General features: G+C 52.5%; 1 long non-coding RNA gene across 1 annotated transcript in view; it reads left to right on the top strand.

Annotated features, from left to right (window-relative positions):
* The first annotated feature begins 6936 nt into the window (after positions 1-6936).
* LOC143441386 (uncharacterized) overlaps positions 6937-12977 on the top strand; it is a 55807-nt gene continuing 49766 nt past the window's right edge. The window contains exon 1 of the long non-coding RNA XR_013108726.1: positions 6937-7304. This is a non-coding gene — a long non-coding RNA (uncharacterized LOC143441386). The remainder of the gene's footprint in view (positions 7305-12977) is intronic.

The raw sequence follows: 12977 nt of genomic DNA, 5'->3' as shown, positions 1-12977 counted from the left end.
CAACTGCCTTCAAACATATGCAAAGATCCCCAGCAACCCTCCTCCCAGTCAGCGGCAACAACTATTCTTTCTCTTGGGTAACCTTGCTAGGCTTTCAAGGATTTTAGCTTTTCATTTGCTTTTCTGATCCTATCTCCTCAACCCTTCCCAAGTTCGAGTTTAACATCCAAAATGGCGAGAAAGAGAGAGAGAGAGAGAGAGAGAGAGAGAGAGAGAGAGAGAGAGAGAGAGAATTCACTTTGTTTTTAAACTTTTCAGAAAGCTCATTAATGAAAGGCCAGGTTTTTTAGCACTCGAAAAAGAAAGCATTTCCACTTGAAATTCAACTCCATTTCCCTCAATTACACTTGTTAAAATTCGAGGCTATTATGGCTCAGGGAGACTGAGGAGATCTGCCCCGGGAAAGAGGCAACAACTTTCTGAACTTTGAAAAGCCACTTTTCCTCCTCCTGGGGTCTTAGAATCCAAAAGCTCTCAAATTACTCATACTAATTAGCTGGGAGAGGACGTGATCCGAGGAGAGGGGAAGCCAATACTTTCATATAGATTTTTTTTCCCTTTAGGCCACACAAAGAAAAATATCAGTATACTCGAAAGAGGGGAGCAAACCGCCTTTCCAGCTCAAAACTTGTTGAAATGGCAACACGGAGTACAACTTGGTCAAAGGAGACACGAGAAAATACCCACCAAGAGCTGGAGGTGGGAGTCCACAGGGCAGGGAACACACCAACTTTCGCAAGATTAGAGTTGTGGGAAGCCGGGAGAGCTAGGGCGTTTGTTTCCAAATCCGAGCTCAGCGCTCCGCTGAGGCTGGAAGCGAGGGCCTTAGAGGGTGGATGGAAGCTGGCAGTCCTTGGGATCCGCTCGGAGCTCCCTCGGATAGCGCATCCAAACGCCTCGGCCTAGTGGCTTCCTTTACGGCCCGCGCTCGCTCCAGGTTCCTCGTGGCCTCCAGCGCACGGCCGTGGTGTCCATCCAGTCGGCTCCGGCTGGTGGAGGGCGCGATGACCCTTTGACGCTCGAGTGCTGCGGGCAGTTCTGTGCCCGAGAGGATCTTGCACAAAGCCGGAGCGCGGGCTGGCGGGAGGCGGCGCGGAGAGTCGGCTGGTTGGGCGCTCTCGGCGCGCCGGCTCGGCCCCGGCTGGACAAAAGCATCGCCGGTGGCTGCTCTCCGCGGCCTGGGGCACAGCGGAGCCTCTTCGTCCTTTTCCGCTGACCGCGAGCTTTTGGAGGCGCTGAAGCCTAGAGCTGCGGTTTGCGGGGGCGCCCTGCAGCCTGGCTGCTCACCGAGAGCTCCAGCCGCACTTGCGCTGGTGCAGAGCCAGCCGCCTGCCCCGAGCTCCGCGCTGCTGCGGCTCGCGGACCGTCGCTCTCCGACGCGGGCTGTCGCTGGAAGTAGAAAGTTTGGGCTCCTGCGTGGAAACTTCTCCGGCCCTACTCTCCCGGCGTAGCGGTGGGGGAGGGGACCGACGAGAGGGGAGGAAAGAAGAGAGGGAGAGACCTGCTAGGATATTGAAATATAAAGAAATCGAGAAGAAAGAAGCGGGACTCACCTTTAAGAGGCATCCTCTCTTTTGTCGTTGTCAAAGCTCCTGTCAAGAGTTTTGTTGGGCTTTTTTTTTTTTTTTTTTTTTTTTTGGTTTTTGTTGTTTTGGGTTTTTTCCCCCTGTTGTTGCTTAAAGACCACAACGGTTTGAAATGACGGTATTTTAAAAGAGTTGCTCGTGAGAGTTTTCTCCACGGACGCTGCTGAGTTGGTGTGTGAGAGCAATTCTCAGATCCCTGGGAAGAAGACAGAGATTGACAATAAAATGGGCTGTCAGCGGCTGGAGAGTGAGAGATAAAGAGTGTGGGTGAGGGAAGTGGCTGCAGCCAGCACACCTATGCTGATTGGTGATGGCTCAAGTGTGTTAATGTGTGTGTGCCGGCGCCCGGCCTCGCCTCCACCGCTCCTCACTGGCCCATTAGCGAAGCCTGACCTCTGTCATCATCCTCCAGCAAAACACTTCCTCCTGCGCCTGAACCAGAGCGGGAAATGAGGCCGAGCCACGGTTCGCTTTTCAAACCCACTAATCACTCCGCAACATGCAAATGCACCGCTCGCTCCCACACAAAATATTGCTTTATGCAAAGCAGCGCCGGGGCCTCGCGCCAGCCGATTGGATGCTCCCTCTCCCTGCCTGGCGCAATTGGTCGGTTTGTTTGAATATGAATACACTTGTTTTCGGCTCCGCCGGTGGGTCCCGGCTTCTCTCTCCGGCGCTGGGCCCCCCGCTCCCAGGCTCTGGCGCTCGCCGAGGTCTCCGGCTCCACGCGCTTCGGCAGCCAGCGCTGCAGCCGCGAACTTGATCAGTCTCATGGAGGCCTCTGAGCTGGAAGTCATGCTGCCCCTCTAACCCCAAGCTGGGCCAGGGGTTCCCTGTCCGTGGAGGTAGCAAGTTTCACCATCTCTACGAGGTCCTTTCTTGTACAGTGGCCTGCTGCTCCACCCCGGTCCACCTTAACCTCCCACCCATAGCCCACCCCGGCCTTGGCCCCAGGACACAAAGTACAGCGGTGGCGGCTCTCTAGCCCACCTGACCTTTGGGAGCAAGAGAAAAGAGGCGGGAGTGTCCCTGGATCCCAGCAACCCCCACTCCGGCGATGGTGGCACAACGATGCCTAGGCCTGAAGAGGGCCTCCAGGCCGAGAACTCAGCGAGGCCCGGCGGTCGCCCCAGCCCAGGCCTCCTGAGCCTGCCCTCTTCCCCACCCCACTCCCGCACCCCTGGCCTTTTCTTCTTTCCTTTCTGCTTTCCGAAGCCACCGTGCTCAGCCGAGCGGACGCACTGCCCCAGCCTGGAGAGGCCCGAGTAAACACGCCACTTACTTTGTGTACAGAGGATTCTTGTGAAAAGCTCTGAAGAGTCCTCACCAAACACTCTCCAACTTCTCCCACGTGCCATTTGTTGACTAAGTGCGGCTGCTTTTCCAGGCCATGGAAAGGAGGGGAAGACAAGAGGGGAGGGGAAGTAGTGGAAGCCTGAGGGTGGGGGTGGGGTTTGACCAATGCTGGGAGAGATTCTGCGAGTGTGTGTCCCGCCGGCTTTCTTGGTGTGTCAACGTGTGTCGTGGTGAGGAACCGGCTATCTGTGTGTGGTGCTTATGTATCCCCGCCAAGACACCCTTCTCTTGGGTCAGCTCAGTCCACGGAGGCAGTTCCCCTTCAACTGTTGCCAGAAAAACGGCGAGGAAAGTAAGTAAATGGCTTTTCCCTTCTGACCACACACCAGAAGTCCATTTGTTGAATGCCGGACATTAGGATACACCTCAGTACACTCCAAAGACGTCCCTTGGAGTCTGCAGTTTAGGTGACAGGGGAGCAGGCGGCTGCCTTGTCCTGCGCTGTCCGGAGCTATCTCTCCGCCTGCGGGCCTTGGAGCTGAGAAGTAGAAGGCCTGAGATCCAGAACACACTCAAAACCCAGCGCAGGGAAGCGGGGCTGGCAAAGCTGAGGCAAGGAGGCTGAAAGCCACCACGGAAGTCTTGGATTCTTTTGACTCGGGGAAAGAAGCGAAAGTCAGCGTCCAGCAGTAGTCTGCTCATTCAGTTGATCTCTGGCAGGCTGCGCTGACGAATCCCCTTGGGAGTTGGAACCAGATGGACGCCTCGGGCTGCCTCTGAGCCTCATGTGGGTACCCTAATCTAGCCTGGGACCCAGCATTGCAGTACTAAGGAGCCCTAGCAGAGTTCCAGGGACAGAAGAGGCCTTCCGTTACCGAGCCAGAGGTGGGTTAGCACAAACCGCTCCGTCTCCTCAGCTTGAGAAAGGTGGCTGGCTAGCTGGGCTTATTCCGGAGGACCTAGGACACAGAATCGGAGCTAGAAGGAAACACTGGCCAGAGGCTAAGGAGGTGGCGCCACTGCTAGGTTGGCGGCCTCCAGTGAAAGATTTCGTAGGACCGGGACTTTCAGAGGTTCCCAGGAAGTCTTGCCTGAGGTCCAGGTTCCAGATCAGAGAAGTCTGCATTCTCCTTGTCTCCCTTCTTACATCTCAAGCAAGAATTAAAGAAGCAAGATGGAAGGGGGGGTGGTGTCCAGCGACTGTCCCAACTGGAGGCGGCGAATATCATTTTTACAACCTCTCAATTAGCAACCCAGTGGATTAGCACCCTCTTAAGCTTTGCCTAAGAAAGAGGCAGCCATAATCTTGTTGCTATTTCCCCCTAGGGCACTGGCTCTTTCAATCAGACCCTTCTCCCACCCACAACCCCCACCTCACCTCAGAGAAAAGTTTTAACAAAAAATCAGAAGAAGCTAGGAGCCTGCGTGAATGCTGCTGACGTCACTGGGTGGGGATGGGGGCTTCGGGTGGGACTGTTGGAAACTGCACAAACAAGAAACAGAAAGGACTTGGCTGAGTCTAGTGTGTCAATATTTGGGGAGGGGAGCTGAGGAAGAGAAAGAGGCAGAGTTTCTAAAGTTTAAGGAAAGGGTGAGAGCCAGGATCTCGAGATATCTCTCTGTCTCTCTCTGCCTCTCTCTGTATCTCTCTCTCTCTCTCTCTCTCTCTCTCTCTCTCTCTCTCTCTCTCTCTCTCTCTCTCTCTCTCTCTCTCTCTCGCCTGTCCTTGGTGAATCCTCTTTTCTGCCAAGCACCTGCTGTGGGGATGAGACCTCGGAGGAGGGAGGTTAAACCCAAGGTGCAAGGCGTCGGTAAAATTGAGACAGCGCTCAGGTCGCCATTTTAACTGCAGCTTTCAACACGTCGGAGGCCCATTTCGCTAGTCCTCCAGTGCTAGGATACATAGGCTGGCGAAGCTGCACTTTAGGGTCAACCCACCCACGCACTCCGCCGCCTCTCACTACTACTCTTTTGCTACTCTTTCCTCCATTCTACCCTCTGGCCCGTGCGAGGACCTTTTTCCTCGGGCCGGAGTGTTCCAACAGGGGCCGGGTAACCGAAAGCTGTTGGTGTGGAGCGAGTGGCGCTGGGGGCATCGAGGTTTGCCGGACGGTGTTCAGAATCAGTATAGAGGCGAAAGTCTCTATACTGTCTCAGAATCAGTATAGAGTCTCAGAATCAGTATAGAGGCCCCTTCAGAATCTCATTCCCAACAGTCCCTGGTATCCTTTGCCCACCGCATCAAGTCTCTGTCCCGAGAGCGGCCCCTGGCGAGGCAAAGAAGTGCCGGGCTCTCCGGAGACCGTACTTTAGTCTTCCAGCCTCAGAACCACCACAATTCCAAACTCCCGTGTAGAATGGTCCTGGCTGAGGTGCGGTGCTGCCACATTGGGGAGGGCAAGGATTCATTTCTTTGAAAGAAGGTCCGAATAAACACCCGAGACACTTTACAGAGCCCCAAGTGTGTCTCTTTCTGCAGGCCCTGAAGAGTGGATTCCGTGGGTTGCAGAGATGGCAAACAAACTAAAGGGTCATAAAAAGCCAAGATCTTCCACCTAGCAGTTCCTGATACCTCCCTGGCTTGGGGCTTTCTCCCTCTGTTTTCTCCCAGCAACCTGGCAGAATACTGCTCACCTAGCCATTTTAACTGCGGCTAGCCTAGCCAAAACCCAGAACAGTACAGAAGGAGAGTAACCGACCAGCGGCGCCTCCAAGCTCTAGCTTTGGCTGGAAAAAGCCGCGGTGTCCTTGCTTTTCCTCGCCTCCTGCCAAATGGTTAGTGCATCTGGGCACTCAGGAGTCCGGTCCTCTTCTATTCATATTGGGCAGCACCTCTTCTTCCCATTTCCCTCCCAGCCCACCTCTAAACTGTTTAAAACCGGCATTGTCCAGATGGGTGTCCCAGCAAAGAGCTTTCTTGTAGGAGGTGAGTTAACTCTCAAGCCTGCTTTCTTCTGCAGTTGTCTATAGAAACTAGATTCAAAGTCTCTAACGCATAGGACACTCTGAAATCTCATCGTTTGGGGATTTTTACAGAGAGGGTGTTTAGGAAAGTTCTCTTTCCATTCCCCAACCCCGGGACATCCTCTCAAGTGTCCTTTCCCTCTACCCTCTGTGCTAAAGAGTAAGAGTTCAGCTTCAAATGAAAAGCTAGCTAAGGTCACCTCGCTCTATAGACTATGTCTAAACAGCTGTCTGGCATAAAGGCCAGGGACTGACTCCTGCAATTTGTTTTGTCCAGGAGTTAGGAACATACAGGCCTGATGCTCGGGATTTTGAGACTGGGAAAGAGAGAGCAAATGTCAGGGCTGGCTCACTCCAGCAGCCGGGGACCAAACTAAGCACATCCTGACAGGCTTTTAAAATGACATTGATTGAGACAAGCTGTTCCCAACCCCAGTAAGAGTTAATCTGCCTGTTAATCAAGGCACTAAGGGGCTCAATGTGAGTTTTATTAGTGACTGGAGAACAGAGGCAGCAATAGCCAGGGATCAAAAGCTGGAATCCCAGATACTTTGTCAGTGAACACTCCTCCAAAAAAACAATGTATTTTTCAATTAGAGAACAATTTGGCGCTTTTCATCATTTTCTAACCCAGTCTCTCAGATGGTGACTTGAAGCCTCCCCTTCTGGGAAAAACCTATGGAGGTTGAGAGTCAGGGACAGAGCAATGAGGGATTAAGTGCTGTTTGTTTCATCAGAGATGGGGGTTTCATCAGAGACCTGGGAGAATGTCTGAGCCCAGGGCTCAAGGCCCTGAGGCCAGGTTTCTTCCGAAAAGAAAAGGAATGAAAAGTGAAGCAAATAATAATACCACAAACACTGGCACTCATCCTTCCAGGTCTGGCACTACCTCAGGCAGGAGTGGGGTCTGGCTCAGGAGTCACTGCCAATGCACTAGAAAGTTCTCATGCAGTCTCTCCCTCCCTCTCTCCCTCTTTTTGCCCCTCTCCCTCTCTCCCTCTCTCCCCGAGAAACTGGATTCTCTTTGGTTTTCCTTTCGAATTCTACAATAAATAAACTCCTGGGCACTGAAGAAATTTGAATACTAAGTTCTCCAATAATTCAAATGATACGAAGTCTGCGGGGGGGGGGGGAGAGAAAAAGTAGACACACCAATCCGATTTGCGCTCTGATCAAGGAGGGCAGCAGAGTGAGACCGAAGCAGAGGAGGTCCCTGGCTCGCCCTGGGCGCAGGGCGAGGACTCTGGTCAGAGGTAATTATGTCACCGAGTTTTCTCGCCGTGACAGCCGAATAAACACAATCTCCAATAAACATCTCTAATGAGGGAGGAGGCCCGAGGATGGCTGGGTTTGATTTATGACTGGAGGAGAAGGTGCACTTCCTACTGCGAAGCGGGCAAACTGCTCACCGCTCAGCTCTGGAATAAGGAACTCACGGAGAAGAGGCCCCCCGTCCAGGTAAGGTGTGCAGCCCGGTGGCCACTTTGCCCGTGGCCTCGTTTCTATATGAGGCGCGAGGAGGGGACTCTGCTCAGAATTAGACTCCTGGGCACCTGTCACAGGTCCTTGAGATCCAAACGAGCTGTACAAGTGCCTCCAGCAAGTTTAGAGAGAGGGCGCCAGGCACACGAGTGGGAGTGGGCGAGATTCAGACCAGGCCTGCTCTATGGCCTCCTCAAATTTCCGGTGGGTTGCTCCTGTGCCCGGACTCAGCCAGCCTTGAGCGTCTCATATAAAGCTTACAGCTTGGCTGGGAGATTTTCCAACCTGGCGGAAACATCATTTAGTTTAAGTTTGGGGTTAATCGCTTTCCTGACCCACTTCGGCAAAGTTCTGGCCTTCCTGGAGCCGGAGCATGGCTGGGTGCCTCTCTCCAGGGCACTCAGCAGCCGGGTTCCCCTGGAGCCCACACGCTTCCCGCCGAGGTAGAGAGCTTCGCGCTGGTAGTAACCCGTTCCCGGTAACCCGAGCCCGCGTTCTAGCTCAGTGAGAATCGCTAATTATTAGGTCTTCCGAAGGGAAGCTCAAATCACACGCTGGGGCCTTCGCGCGCTGCCCAGCTCTGGAAGGCCGCATTCTTTCGTCCTGAGCTCCTTTCGGGGGAAACGAACCCCCAAGACTTTGACTTCGATATGGAACACACATCTACACACAACCTCGGGGAAACTTTTGTCGTAAGTCTGCCGACTTTCCTCAGGGTGCTTCCATGAATTCTGCGCGAGGCTTGGTGGCTTCTCCAAGCATGAATGTCGCTAATTGCATCGGGGAAGGCGTGTTGCAAACTGCATGCCCACCGCCTGCTTTTCTTAGGATCTCAGCGATTTCTTTAGACTGCCGCCACAGCCACCACCCTCCCACCCCCCCACATCTCCCCCAGCTCAGGGCTAGATAGGAAGTCCACTCTTAAGACCAGAACATTCTGTTACTTTTACAAAGAAGCATGCTTCGCAAAGGCATTTCCCTCCTCCCGTCCCACCCGCAGTAACTCCCCTCCCATCTTTGTAAGCCTCCTTTTAAAAGAAAAAGAAAAAAAAAAATCAAGGCCGGGGCCACTGGGAGAGGGTTTCTACGACCTGAAGACACAGGTTGCGGACGACGGAGAGGGGCGCCGCTAATAGCGAGGTGAGTTCTGGCTAGAGCCAGAGCGGTTACCTGCGAGCCGAGGGCGGGGTGGCAGGTGAGCCTGGTGGCGCTGGTTCCCACACTTCTCACAGCCGCTTCTCGGGGAAAGTAGCAGATCTGACAGCCGGGTTCTACGCGAGGACCTGCCCCAGAGTTTAAATGTCAACGATAAGAAAAGAGGGTGCTCCGGCAAGCGCTAACTTTCCTTAATATCCACGCCAGCGCTGCCCTCATTGGTTGACGGGCGTGCGTGACGTCATGGCGGCCAGAGTTGGGTTCAGCTCCGCAGATTAGTTCTCTGGCCTGGCGGGAGACTCCCTCTCTTCAGCCACAAGTCTGACTAGCTCCATCCTAAGAGTCTTCCGGGGTCTGGCCCGTAACTGCCCACGCCCAGCCTGCCTCTGGCTGGTATTGTCCTCCCTGAGCCTCGGCTTAAGCCCCCCTCCCCCTACTTCCAAGTAAACAGGTCCTGCGGAGTTCAGAGGCCCTCCAGCATGCGGATCCCACGGTCCCTGCCCTTAGGCTAGACTGTTATCTCTCTACGTGACCCCCCTATCCTGCCCCTAGGTTCTCTAGGGAGTCAGTTCATCCGGGAGACGAAGACCACGAGGGGTCGAAAGGGACCTCTGGCAAGTTCTTTTCACGAGGTGACCCAATGGATAACCCTACCTGGCCCTTGCTTCCACAAGTCACAAGCTGGGCACAGACTGCGGCTCCAGCAGCCAATGAGCTAACTCCTTTCCCAAACTGGGCCAAATCTAGGCCTGTTGGCGTTTTCCTGAGAGAAGCTCCAAAGCCAGAATGGCCGGGCTTCCCTCGCCTGTGAAACTGAAAAGCTCCATTCATGTAGAAAATGTAGATGATGGTATTTATCTTTGACTTGAGGGTTAACTGTTGACTTTATGGCCTAGAGGGGCAAAAGTGGGGACATGGAAGATTGGAAGGTTAAGATTCTCCTTCCTCGTGCTGAGTGAAGGAAGAAATTGGGGCAAGGTCTCCGGCTACTGATGCGTGGTCTTCACACCTTCTGTGGAACCGAAGACGGCTTAGATTTGCTAAGCCTGTCTATCTTGGAACAGATACCTACACCGGCGTCGACATCCCTGCTCTTTCGCCCATGAGGGCTTCTCAACTTTCATTCTCTTCCCTCTTCTGCTTGCTTTGGGTCTGGAGTTTGGAAATGACTGAGGTGAGGTCCTGAAGGGGCGGGAGACTCTTGAGGAGATGGTGGACGAGGAAGGAAATGGGCGTAGAATTGCCTTCAGGAAACTTCTGTGAGACAGCCAGAGTGGGCCAGGGTGTACACCCGGAGAGGAGCACTTGGACGCGAGGAAGGTTCGAGGGCTAGAGTCTGCACTTCTTGGCCGGATGAGGGCAGTGAAGGGAGAGAGTCTTGTGCAAGTGGCGCTAGGGTGCAGGCTCTCCAGGTTCTCGCTCCGGCCCCCATCCCCAACACACCTGGACCGATGTGGAACTTTGCAACTAGCCCAGGTGGCTCCAGCAGCCCGCTGGCCGGCTCCTTCAGATTTGGCCAGCTTTGAGCCAGACCTTTACTTTTCTTCTTGCACCTTGCTGAGTGCATCGCGCCTGGAGATCCGGTTACGTGGAAAAGGCGAAAGGGAGCGTGTTAGATAAGTCCCAATGGAGACATTCTTATTTTCAAAAGTCCTCCATTCTGCCTCTCTCCATCCCGACACTTAACTCCCCTCGAACCACTGTCGTCTGATCTGGATCCTAGAGTGGCCCAGTCGCCCCGCGAATCCTGACACTTTGGGAAGTGGCATTGAAGCCTTTGCTCTACTTTCTTCACCACCACACCTCCTAAGACTTAGTTTCTCAGTAAGCGCCCAGCGTCCAGCCAGAACTTCCTCCAGTCTCGTTCTCAAATGTCTTGCGGTCCCATCTATTCCACCATCTGCCTTGGGGGATGGGTAACTGGTGGGCCCTGGGCCTCGGATAGGCTTTCCCAGCTTCTCGGTGTCTGTCCCAGGTTTTTCACCCACCCCTTGTTCCGACCGGAGGCTGCAGCGAGGGCTGCCGGAGCTTGTTTGGAGCCATTAAGCTTGTGCGGATCCCTGCAACCCAGCAGGGTGCTCAAGAGTGAAGCTGGAAACGCCACAGCCCTCGCCAGCTTATCTATCTGTCTGTCAATAAAGGGCTCGTTAGGACCGGGTGAGAGCACGGGTAGCGGTGGAGGCGAGGCCAGACCTTGGCCCTCCCGAGTTCCAGGCCAACGTTAAAGCCGCTCTCTATTTGCCCCCGGCACACACTGAAAGCTGGGAGGGAGGGAGGGAGGGAGGGAGGGAGAGAGGGAGGGAGGGAGGGAGGGAGGGAGGGAGCAGGCGTCGGGGTCACCACCTGGTAAGCATAGCCACAGGCCTGAGTCTGGTTCTCCTGGTAGCCATCAACCTTAGAGAACTCTAGAGACCCTACCAGAAGTCTCAGTACTAGGGGAGGGCGTCGGTGCTGGAGCCTCCCTTCGGTGTCTGAGACTCGCTTCCAAGAAGTGCCTAGCTTTGGGGTTATGACCTTACTCCTCTTGGACTCTCAGTGTCTCTAGGCCACACTGCCCCAGGCAGAGGGGCACCGAGGATAGCTTGGAGGTATGATAGAGAACTAGCCTCGGGAGTGCTACTTGAGGCAGGCTGCAAGTGGGGTAAAAGAAACATTTCTTTCAGGTTTCCCCTTGTCCCAGGCTAGCCTAGACTGCAATTCTCCTACACTTGGGGGCAATCCTAAACTCTGTTTCTCGGCAGCAGTTTTTATTGCCAGCAGGTAGTGGCCAAAAGTCTGTGTAGGTTCCATTCCTCCCTGGGATCCTGGAATATCCCTTCCAACTAGCTGAAGGGAAGTGGAAAGTGGGGGTGGGAGCAAGAGGGATGGAGGGAAAAAGATAGACAGGGAGGGTAAGACACACAGAGGTGGGGAAGGAGGGAGGGAAGAAGGGAGAGTATGCATAGTCTTGAACTATAGCTAAGATTTCTTATTCAAAGAACATCTGGCTCACCCACCCCTCCCTGTACATCTGGCTCTTTCCTTTAACTACTTTATGAAAATAAAGCATTTTCCGGATTGGTGGAGCCCCGCCTACTGTATCTAGACTACAGGATGGGCATTTGTCTTTTCATTGAAAATATCTCTTTTAAAAATTGATTCACCCTGTTAAGTTTTATCTTTAAAGACTAGCATTCCAGGGTGGGTGCTAATTTGTAAGACTGGTTTCATAAATATCTTCTAGTACAAAAAGTAAAAGGGTAGAGAAAGGAAATGTCCACAGATGATTGAAAAGGATTCTGTGTCTCCTTGCAGGTCATTTCAGATATCTATACAAACCAGCCAAAAACCGAGGTCACTTAAGCAATCAAATTAACTGGGCACTGCATGGTCTCTTCCTCCTTTCTCCCTGCCCTTCACACCCTCCCCTTTAAACAGCAAACTTGTTTTATCAGGACTTTTTTTTCCCTTCAAATCAAAATGGGAGGAATATTTTGTGAATTCAAGCATCAAACAGGGAGATATTTATGCAAAGATAATATTTGCCACTTCTTTACCCTGGTCTAAAGGGCTGCATAATGGCCCGATTATATATGATTTTGTGATTTCTGTGCTAGTCAATTATTTTCATGCTCTCATACAAAGAGATGCCTCACTTAGCTGCCTCGGTGCTGGCTGTTATGCCACTCAGGAAGAAGTTCTGCTGAACCTTTTAGAAAAGCTTTAATTCTTCCAGTTTGCTTTCCCCACCAAGAAAACCTCTGCTGCCATCAATTCAAGAACATTCTACCATCTTTTTTTCCTCTTAAACATTCTCATATGAAGTCAGCTTGCCATACCGTGTTTGATTTCTTTCTCTCCCTTGTCTGGGTGGAGATGGAGACATTAGCTGAATTCCCTGGGGGTGATTGGATGCAATTCTCTGAAAGTAGACAGGCACGTCCTGGATGTTAGAAATTCACTTTTTCTCAACCTGACAAGGCCGGCTTCGATCTACAATTGTATTTGAATGGGCAATGAGCGGAAAGATCTCTCATCATTAAGGCTGTGTCTACTTTAGCAAAATAAGGAGAGCCTTCATTTGCACACAAATTCTCATAAAAGTTGAATCCCTTGCAACTCTTTAATAAAAAAGGATGGCTTAATAATTTAAACAGGAGGTGAAAAGAATGGAGATGGGGGTGCTTCAAATGCACCCCTTCCTTCCCCTCAAAGGGTTATGTGATCGAGTTGACTTTTTTACTTTAAATCTTAAATAAGATGTGAGTTCTAACAAGAGGACTGGCACTTACTCCGTGACCCTTATAATTGGATTAAATATAGACCGAGACATACAAAAACACACCAAGATTGACACCTGCCAACTGGACTTCCTTATGATTGATTGTGATGCTTCGTGCTGGCAACAATAATGAAATAAATTGTACGGATAAAACAGCACATTTGTCATTTCCGTGCCATGAGTGTGGAAGTCAACGAGTCAGGCAAGCTGTTAGCTGACAGGCGCAAGCAGGA

The sequence above is a fragment of the Arvicanthis niloticus genome, chromosome 2 (assembly GCF_011762505.2).
Source record: "Arvicanthis niloticus isolate mArvNil1 chromosome 2, mArvNil1.pat.X, whole genome shotgun sequence".
Classification (NCBI taxonomy): domain Eukaryota; kingdom Metazoa; phylum Chordata; class Mammalia; order Rodentia; family Muridae; genus Arvicanthis; species Arvicanthis niloticus.
This window is presented reverse-complemented; position numbering and strand designations above follow the sequence as displayed.